At 45.5% G+C, this 10,324-nt stretch overlaps 1 long non-coding RNA gene across 3 annotated transcripts; it reads right to left on the bottom strand.

Annotated features, from left to right (window-relative positions):
* Positions 1-379: 379 nt before the first annotated feature.
* LOC109279186 (uncharacterized) lies at positions 380-9,940 on the bottom strand. 3 transcript variants are annotated; one of them, XR_002086063.2, is made up of 5 exons: positions 9,793-9,940; positions 9,340-9,442; positions 8,057-8,129; positions 2,555-2,839; positions 380-642 (listed from the first exon to the last, which is right to left on the bottom strand). It is a non-coding gene; the product is annotated as an uncharacterized LOC109279186 (long non-coding RNA). The 3 variants fall into 3 exon arrangements; XR_002086064.2 differs by having other exon boundaries at positions 2,555-2,790; XR_002086065.2 differs by lacking the exon at positions 2,555-2,839 and having other exon boundaries at positions 9,793-9,939.
* Between the last annotated feature and the right edge of the window lie 384 nt (positions 9,941-10,324).

Raw genomic sequence — 10,324 nt, 5'->3', positions numbered from 1 at the left:
AGGGAGATTATGCAGCTGGGCCTCATTTAGACGCGCGCCTTGGGGCAGAGCGTTTTCTCCAGCCGCTGGCAGAAGAGAAGGACGCACAGGCAGCGAGGAGGCAGAACCTCGGCCCACAGCCACAGGAACCGCATGCAGCCAGCAACCTGACGGAACTTGGACGCTGATTTGTCCCCAGAGCCTCCGGAGGAGAGCCCTGCCTGGCCCAAACCGTGAGTTGGGCCTTGCGAGACCCTGAACAGAAACCCCAGTTGACCCTACTTGAATCTCCGACCCACGGCGCTATATAAATGGGTATCATTTCAATCTGCTAAATGTTTAGTAATTCGGTATGCAAGGTCTTGGGTGAGGCTGCTTTAACAAAATACCACAGCATGGGTGGCTTAAACAACAGGAATTTTTTTCCCATGGTTTTGGAAGGTGGGAAGTCCAAGATCAGGGTGCCAGCATGGTCACGTCCTGGTGATGACCGCCCCCCCTCCTGGTTTGCAGATGGCCACCTTCTTGCTGTGACCTCACGTGGTGGAGAGAGATCGTCTCTCTGGCATCTCTTTTTATGGGGCGCTGGTCCCATTCGTGAGGGCTCCCAAAGGCCTCATCACCAAATGCCATCACACGTGGGACTGGGTTTCAACCTATGACCTGTGGATAGATACAAACATTCAGTCTGTTACGTGCAGCAATAGAAAATTAATACATTTGCTCTTTCAAGGCCTTAAGGGTTCTTCTCCAATCTCCATGTCACACATGAGCTCTGAGTGATTGTGGGGTTTGAATCTGGACCCAATCAACTTGCTGCCGAGTTACGTGGCACTCAGTTCCTCCATTTCCTCGTCTGTGTACTTAGGATAATTACAGAACTTCCTCATGAGGTTTTTGGGAAGATTAAGTGAGTTAACCCAGCAGAGTACTTACTACAATATCCAACAAAAAGGAAATGCTGCATACGTTATTTTTTTCCTTTGTACTGTGATTACATTCTTTGCAGACATTCCCTTTAAGTCAAATGGGTTTATTTATTAACCTGGGGAAAATACACTTTTCTTGGCTTTCACCATATCTCCTTCTCTTACTCTACCCCTCAATACCCATCCTTCCAGGTCTTTCTCTGATTCCTCCCTCCTCCATGAAGCCTACCCTGACCGTTCCAGCTCATGGTAGTCTGTCCTCTATACTAACTTCTAGAGTACCAGAGGCTGGTGCAAATCCTTAGACTCTTACCTAATCACTTTAAATGATTTTTTTACTATAATAGAAAAATGTCTGTCTTTTGGAGATAAGAGGGGAAATCTACAAAAGTTCAAGGCAGGAAATAAGTCACCTGCTGCCATGGTTAATAATATTTCCTTCCCGTCTTCCTGTTTTTGTTGATTGTGTATATATAAACACATATGTATATAGTTTCCTTTGTGAGAATAAATCTCTGCCCCAGCCCACCCAGGGCATCCATCTGCCAGAGGAGAGATTAGGATTTGTTCACAGAAGGAATTCAGAGAGGAAAAATACAACATGGCATTCAACTTTAATCATGCAAAATAGGATCATGCTGGAAACCAGGGCATTTAAGAGCTGTTTTAGCCAAGGTTCCTGCATTAGTCTCATATGGCTGATATAACAAATTACCACACATTTAGTGGCTTAAAACAACACAGATTTATTCTCCGACAGTTCCAGATGTCAGAAGTGTGAAATGAGTCTTATGGGGCACAAAGTGTTGTTAGGGCCCCTTCTGGAGACTCCAGGGGAGGCCGATCCTTTCCTCTTCTAGCTTCTAGACTAGCCTGCATTCCTTGGCTCATGGCTACATCTCTCTAATCTCTGCTTCCAACCTGACATCACCTTCTCCTGACTTTGACCCTCCTGTCTCCCTGTCTTAGGGATCCCTGTGATCACATTGGGCTCACCTGGATAATCCAGGATAATTTCCCCATCTTAACACATTTAACTTAAGCGTATTTGCAAATCCATTTTACTATGAAAGGTAACACAGTCATAGGTTCCGGGGATTAGAACATAGACCTCTTTTGGGGCCAGTATTCTGTTTACCACTTTACCCTAGAGAATGGAGCCTGCAGCAGGGATTAGGTGCTGCCAGTCTTATTGTGCTGTATAAGCCTAGGGCAGTAAGAGTGAGGAAAAAGGGGAGGAAAGGAGCAGATTGCAAAGCAATGCAAGGCGGTGATTACTGAGCCGACCGCGTCTCAGGATGAGCTGAGAAAAGCAGGTTGTCAACAAGAGAATTGTTCAGCCACATGGAAGTCTCCAGGCACGTTATATGGAGAAACTGTCTCTGGGAGCAGTCCGTTCAGAAGAGGGATGAGGCAGAATGTATCTGCCAGTTTCCTTCCCTTCTCTTATTTCCCATCGATCAAAGTCTGCCCCATGTGGCATTAATCTCAGCACATTTCTGAGTGGCATCATTTGGGTCCCTTTGAGAATTATTTGGAAAGCCAGATCCTATACCCTTTGCTGTGATGCTGTATCTGAGTCTGGAAGTGATGGGAGGAACCAGAGACACTGGTTATGCGTTTTATCACTCTCAGGAGGAACTTACAGAGAGGCATGATGACCAAGAGAGGGCAATCAGCTTGGGGCCCAAGTTGCAGGTGAAGCCAGCAGAATCTGATAAAGCAGGTGAAGTCAGGAGGGTCTGAGGAAGTACCGAAGGCGTATCCAGCACATTCCAGCCCTGAAATCCCCTCAGGTCCGTCATCCATTCCCGTTACATACTCTTCCATAATATATGAGGCGTGGAGTTGTTTTCTGAGAACCAGATGCCCTCATTCCTCCCTGAGAGGGCAGGTAAAAATGTAGTCACAGAATGCCTTCATGGTCAAGCCTAAATTTCCAGTAAAACCAGAAAGCGAGATTAAGAGAACAAGTGACATTCTCCACTGTGCTTGTCCCAAGGCCATAGTGACACCCCTCACCTCTACCCGCTCTCACACTCCGCCCACGCCTCTCCTCGCCTACACTTCTGGAGCTTGGTATGCCACATCTGGTTAAATGGGAGAAGATGATTGGAGATCAGAATTTATGATCTTCTCTCCAGGGAGCCTTCCCTGGTGTGGCAGCTCCAATCTGGAAATTGGCTCTGTGATGTGTCAGAAAATAAGTTAGGACATCCCTTGCGTGTCACTGTGTAGGGTGAGGCGGCAAGAGGTACGGGGCCTTCGCATCAGGTGCTCCCTTTTCAGTTCAATTGTTAACAACAGTTTCAATCATGCTTCCCTGTTGCTTAACGGCACAGGACCCAAACAACTCTGCAACCACGAATTATCAGCGGGTACGCAGGGGCCCCTGTGAGGAGCCATGGGTGTTTCGGGGGGAGCCTAAGGCTGGGCAGCTGAGAGGGGAGCAGTTATTAAAATAAAATTAATTTAGCCATAGGTACCATTTACTGAGCACCTGTGTGCCAGGAGCCATACGAGGCCTTCCTCCCAAATAATTGATAGGAAAAACCGCATCGAAGTAACCACAGGATCTAAGAGAAAAATTGCCTGCACTCCAGTCACCTAATTAAATCAATATTTTTATTTTTGCCCCCACACATATATAGTGCTTCTTATTCATTACCACATCATAGACACCACTTAGGATATTAATTTCCACAATTTCGCTTTAATTTTGATCATAAATAATATTTCTACTTTGTGAAAATCACGGTTTATCTCTTTCTCCTGACTTTCTCCCCCCGCCCCTGACATTGTAACCAGGATTAACGGCCTGAAAATATCTCCTACGTCTTTCTCCGTGTTCTTTTAGAATAGCCATAGTGATGGGGCGCCTGGGTGGCGCAGTCGGTTAAGCGTCCGACTTCAGCCAGGTCACGATCTCGCGGTCCGTGAGTTCGAGCCCCGCGTCAGGCTCTGGGCTGATGGCTCGGAGCCTGGAGCCTGTTTCTGATTCTGTGTCTCCCTCTCTCTCTGCCCCTCCCCCGTTCATGCTCTGTCTCTCTCTGTCCCAAAAATAAATAAAAAACGTTAAAAAAAAAAATTTAAAAGAATAGCCATAGTGAGGGGCGCCTGGGTGGCTCAGTCGGTTAAGTGTCCGACTTTGGCTCAGGCCATGATCTCGCAGTTCGTGAGTTCGAGCTCCACGTTGGGCTCTGTGCTGACAGCTCAGAACGTGCTTCGGATTCTGTGTCTCCCTCTTCTCTCTGCCCCTCCCCCCAGCTCAAACATAAATAAACATTAAAAAAATAGTAAAGTGAAATAGCCATAGTGATAAGAACAGCAAAGATCCACTGAATGCTTATTACCAGGGAGGTACTGTTTTTACCGCGTTTTGCTGTGCACCTGCTGCAGCTCCTATGACCCTCCCTGTCGCTGTATGACGGAAGCCCCAGTGTCCTCCTCCGTTAACACATGAAGAAACCGAGGCCCAACATATGCAAAATATTCAAAACTATGAACACACACATAGACATAAACCAAGGAAGTCTTCTTGCTTATTGAAAGAAGACCCAGAGAAAAAGGGGAGCATACGGTGTCTCACTGCAGTGGCTTATCAAACAAAGACCGTATATCACTGTCGCCTCTCCAGGTCAATAGATCCAGCTCTAACTCATTTTTTAGGAGCAACACAATGCCACACTGTATGAATGTACCATCATTTATTGGCCCTATTGATAGGCACTTATGTCGTTTCCTTTTTTTTTTTTTTTTTGGCCACTACAAACAGTGCAGCCATAAATAACCCAGAATATAAATCCTTATGGACTAGTGTTTTTATTTCTCTAGGATAGAGTCTATGGACATTAGTGCCAAATCTGGACTCCTCCATATGAAATGACAGGCACAGCCATGAGCTGACCCAAAGCATCAGACTCTCGAAATAGTGTGATCTCCACCGAGGTCAGGGAGAGCAGGTATACCATTTATGTGGCCAAAGGGATAATAGCCAAAGAAGACACACAGCCCAGGAGGCCCTGAGCTGGCCCAAGAGGGGGCCAGTCAGGGCCCAGGCTCCCCATGTGCCCCAGGCAAGTCACAACTTCCTGAGCATGCGCACAGAGCTCGAGCAGTCATCCCGTCCTGAGTACCAGGCCTCCGCCTGCTAGTCACAGAGGGCTCATTCCAAAAAAAGAAAGGAGAAAAAAACAGCGAAACCATTCCTCTCTCCCTTCTGCTTCCCTGGGAGCCCTGGTTGTGTGCGGGGGGGCCCCACATTCAACTTTGTACCAGATACTACTTACTGACTTACAGTTGTGTCACTGGGTGGGGGTAACATCGTGGTGGGGGAAAAATGGAATAAAAGATAAGAGACAAATGATAGGCAACAAATAGCGATTGGAGTGAGAGAATAGACACTCTTGACCTGCCTAGGGGCAGGGAAGAACATTTAAATACAATTTACAATAGTCTGATATTTAGAAAAACAGATGTTTATATTCAAGTCAGAAAGCATCAAGTAACAATAAAATTTTAGAAACTGAGTACAGTCAAAGGATTCTTTTTCTTACATGACAAAAAGCCCAGAGGTAGGCAGCTGCTGGGTCAACAGCTTGACACGTCAAATCCATTGTCACAGTGCGGTTTCTGGGTCAAAGGGAAGATGCATTAGTAATTTTGCTAAATGTTCCCAGATTCTCCTATATAGGGATCCTACCATTTAAAATAGAAACTATATCATAGATGAAAGATAAATATTCCTAACAGATAAAGAGCTTCTAAACATTGAGAACAAAAGCACCAGAACCCTGCAGAAAAATGGGCAGAGTATATTAATGGTTTGTGGGGGGAAGGGATGTGCATGACCCCTAAATATACGGGAAGAGGCTCAACTTGCTCAGAATATGAAAAATGCAAGTTAAAACTATACGAGATATCATTTCCTTCCTATCAGATTGGCAAAAACCCAAGGCCTGACACTATGTTCCTTTAATAAAACTCCCAGAAACAGGTTCTCGTACGTTGCTGAAATACAAAAGGATACAACCCCTTGGAGGAGAATTTGGACCATCTAGAGAAATTACACATTCGCCTACCTTTTAACATAGCAATTCCACTTTTGGGATCTAGCTCAAAAAATACACTGGTAAAAATATAAAATGAGATAGCACAAGGATATCCACTGCCAATAATTGTGATAGTGTAAGAATGGAAACAACCCAGATGTCCATGAATACCTATGGTGCATTCATACAACTGAATAGTATAAAACTATAAAAATAAATAAGAAGGATCTCTATATACTTCTGTGAAATCATTTCCAGGGTATATTGTTAAGAAAGGCAAGTTATTGAACGGTATTTATGATATGCTATCTTTCGTGTAGGAAAGGGGGTATATGAATATAGAAACATATTTGCTTATCTTATTCATAGGTAATAATGGAAGGATAAACCAAAAACCAGTAAGAATGGGGACCTATAAGGAGAGAGAAGGAACCGGATAGAGGGCAGGGATGGCACCTAGACTTAACGGCACAGAATTTGTTGTGTAATTCTGACTTTGGAGCTGTGTAAATGTTTTAATTCGAAAGTAAAATTAAGTAGGAGCGCCTGGGTGGCTCAGTCGGTTAAGCGTCTGACTCCTGATCTCAGCTCAGGCCATGATCTTACAGTTGGTAACGGGCTCTGCTTGGGATTCTCTCTCTCCCTCTCTCTCGAAATAAATAACTACTGTTTTAGAAATGTTTTAATGTTTATTTTTATGTTTGAGAGTGCTCGAGTGTGGGAGGGGCAGAGAGAGGGGGACAGAGGATCTGAAGGGGGCTCTGTGCTGACAGCAGCGAGCCCGATGTGGGCTGGAACCCACGAACCACGAGATCATGACCTGAGCCGAAGTCGGATGCTTAACCGACTGAGCCGCCCAGGCGCCCCAATAAATACATATTTTTAAAAACGAAAGTCGTTAAAAGTAAAATTAAGATGAAGGGAAGATTTATGGAAGTTGGGGAAATGGAAACGGTAATAATTGTATATTGGTTTGGTGGTGTAGGCACCCGAAGAAGAGTTATTGCAAATGACTCTGGAAAACTGTATTTCGGCAGTATATCCTTAATGGGATCTATCCTAAGGACTAAAAAGAACCATGAGGAAATCTTAAAATGTATTCAGTGGTATGTAGATTCGATTATTTCTTTTTTTTTTTTAATTTTTTAATGTTTATTTATTTTTGAGAGAGAGACAGGGCATGAGTTGGGGAGGAGCAGAGAGAGGGGGAGACAAAGAATCCGAAGCAGGCTCCAGGATCTGAGCTGTCAGCACAGAGCCCGACGTGGGGCTCGAACCCACAAACTGTGAGATCGTGGCCTGAGCCGAAGTTGGACACCCAACCGACTGAGCCACCCAGGTGCCCCCTAGATTAGATTATTTCTATGGTGATAAACAACCCCTAGTCTTGGTGGCTTTTCAATCATAAAAGCTTCTTTTCCCCTCACACTACATGTTTATCGTATGTTAGCTATAGCTCCGATCTGTGTCCTCTTTCCTCCGTGACCCAAGTCGGGCGGTAGCATCTGTGGAATATTTGCCACTCATTGAGGCGGAAGGAAAAGATACTCGGGCTCATAAAACCTCCTCCTGGAAGTGACCATCACTCTTCTTTCATCTGGTTTTATTGGCCAAAGAAAGTCACATACTCTGAGTTCAAAAAATCAGGGATGTGTATTCCTCTGTCAGCAAGAAGCACTGAAGAGATTGGGACCACATGTAAGTGAAGATTAATATGGTCTGACACGGGGAGCGGGGTGATTAGTATTTTTATTTTGAAACTACCACATTCATCCTGTAGGATCAGCAAATAAGCATGTTCCTTAATGTCACTACAAACCAAGATTTTCAGCACAACAGACTCAGGTATAAACCCAAGTAAGACCCTGTAATCTTCCATTTTAATTAGAAATACCAATATGAACTCCTAATTTACTTCTAAAAGAGAGAGAAATATCCTCGCTGCCCAAAGAAAAGTTTTTGAGGCAATGACAACGTTGGAGCAATGAATACATCTAATGCTTCAATTGTGCTCTAAGTACCCATTTCCTTTTGAAAGAAACCAGGGTATGCCTGACCTAGTCTATGTGCACCCCAGACCTGCTCCATCCGGCTTACCCCCGTCACTCCAGGCCTCCCTCATTCGCCTTGCTTCCTGACCAGAGCTCGCCTGCGTCGCCTCCTGCTACTTCTGTGATTGCAAAGACATGGTCACTGGCTTTGCTACCGTGGCCACCAGAGTGAGGAGAACCCTTTGCAGCCCTGGCTGGGACAGAGACAATGATGCATGTACACATTGCCTGAGTTGGACCCATAGAAGTTACGGCTTCCCTGTCAGCTGTTTGGAGGGGCCAGTTAGCACCACCCGGACGTCTCAGGGTATAACACCACTTTGCACAAATGCCAAGCGAATATATGCGGTAAGAAGGAAACACTAGATACGTTGTTCGCCCTTCTTTTTCCTGGTGGGTTGATCAGAATCACAGCAGTTTCTCGTGCTGTCCGGTGACACCAAGTGGTTTTGGCTTTTGCAAGGCTCAGGCCGGCTCGGTAATTACCCTCCGTGATTACTCTCCCTCCTTGCCTGCTGCTCTCCCGTTTTTCTCCCTCTCTTGCTTTCCTGGGACTGCGCACCCCAATGAATTGTTAGAGCGTAAGTGTTTGTACCGCATTCTATTTCTAGCAAAATTAGGCTAAGGCAGTTGTTACCAGAAGCGACCCTTAAGAAGCAGACTCTCAGGACGGGATTTTGTGCTGGCGTGCCCCCCCCCCCCCCCGACTGGATGTAATAAGTCACCCATTGCTATTGGTTAGTGAAGCCCTGATGAGTGATACTGCAATTGCTAAAGCTGTCACCTGAGGTTAATTGTGATCAGGTGAGGTTTTCAATTATCAGGTGGCTGCTGAACTTAATTAATAAGGGCTGATAATAATTATAAAGGCTGGCACGAGAAACTGCTTTTGAGGGCATCGGAAACTTTAAAAAAGAAACGAAAAATTCTGGATGGTTCATCGCCACCTTATGGTGCACTGCGGAAGCCAGAGGGCCTATATGGCAACCTTTAAGTTTTCATCTTCTACCGCCCAAGGGCAGACTATGCATAAACGTCAGATCCAGGGTCTGATTATAAAGGCTCAGAATTGTACAGGCCGCACAAAGTATGCTAAATGTGCAGCCGTGATAAATTTCCTGTGTTAAAGCCAGAGCCAGATAGAAAAAGAATGGGGTTCAGGACCAGACACCGGGGGCTCGGGGTGGGGAACCCTGGTTGGATGAGCTTGAGAGTCTTCAGTCTCAACATGGCTCAGAATTACCCTGGCTGGAAAAAGTAGCCCCATCCCCTTTATCAGAGGAGAACAGACTCCCCTTTTCTGTATACCGGAATAACCCACGACCTTACCCGCCGCAAGTGCCTCACAGAATGAAGCTCGGTCTTCTTAAGATCCTCTTCTACTCAACTTGTTGTTCATAGGCTGATAGCCAGGGTCAGATCTCCACACAGCCTGAATGAGGAAGTATAATCCCCACCCCAGGGAAAATTACCTACACCCAAAATCAATTCCACGAACTGGCTGAGTTGTACCAGCAGGGATCAGGAAACATATGCAGGTGGATCTTTGGGATATTAGATACGCAGAAGAGGCAGAATACAGGACTAACGATATGAAGTCACACACCTATCACTCGGGACAAGGGTATTTGGAGCCAGTCTAGTTACCTAGAAACTTGGCTCCTTGATACTTGGACATGGGAATGACCTACAGTAAATGAGGTAATCATGTCGGAACTGCTTTGGCAGAATATTAAAGGAGACAAAAGATTCAGGAAAATACTAATGGTAGAATGGACTTACCACGGAAGACCTGAAAACCTATCACCTGACTCTGTACTTCTGGAGGACACAGACAATGGTTCGCTCAGTAGAGCAATAGAGATCTCCCTTGTGAGAGGTCCACCGGCATCTTTGAAGGCCAGTTGACAATGGAAGATGTTACCGTGGAACTAGGCTTTCTAATTCCAGTAGGAACAGGGGGATTCTGGAATGGCAAAAGCCACGTGGCAGCACTTAACATCAGAGGCAAGAGGCATTATTACTATAATTGACAGGAAGGCCAGAGTGGCATTCAGCGTGCCTTGACCTACAGGGCATTGGCTAACAGATCATGGTGTTCCTAGTGGTGAGGCAGATGAACCAGAGTGTTTCTCAAGTTTTTTTTAATGAGGAAGTACGGAGCACTGGAAAGCAGAAGGCTAATTTCAGCAGCCACAATGGAAAATACCTGTCCCTGACTCAGTCCCCACCAGTCACGTCCACAAACCCTTAAGCCATAGGAGGGGGGATTGGATCCCCCTGACGAAGGATCCTGTGATGCCATTTCAAGTAT

Source organism: Panthera pardus, unplaced genomic scaffold (assembly GCF_024362965.1).
Source record: "Panthera pardus isolate Hobbes unplaced genomic scaffold, ASM2436296v1 HiC_scaffold_12, whole genome shotgun sequence".
Classification (NCBI taxonomy): domain Eukaryota; kingdom Metazoa; phylum Chordata; class Mammalia; order Carnivora; family Felidae; genus Panthera; species Panthera pardus.
The sequence above is the reverse complement of the archived record's forward strand: the minus strand, read 5'-3'. Positions and strand labels throughout refer to the sequence as shown.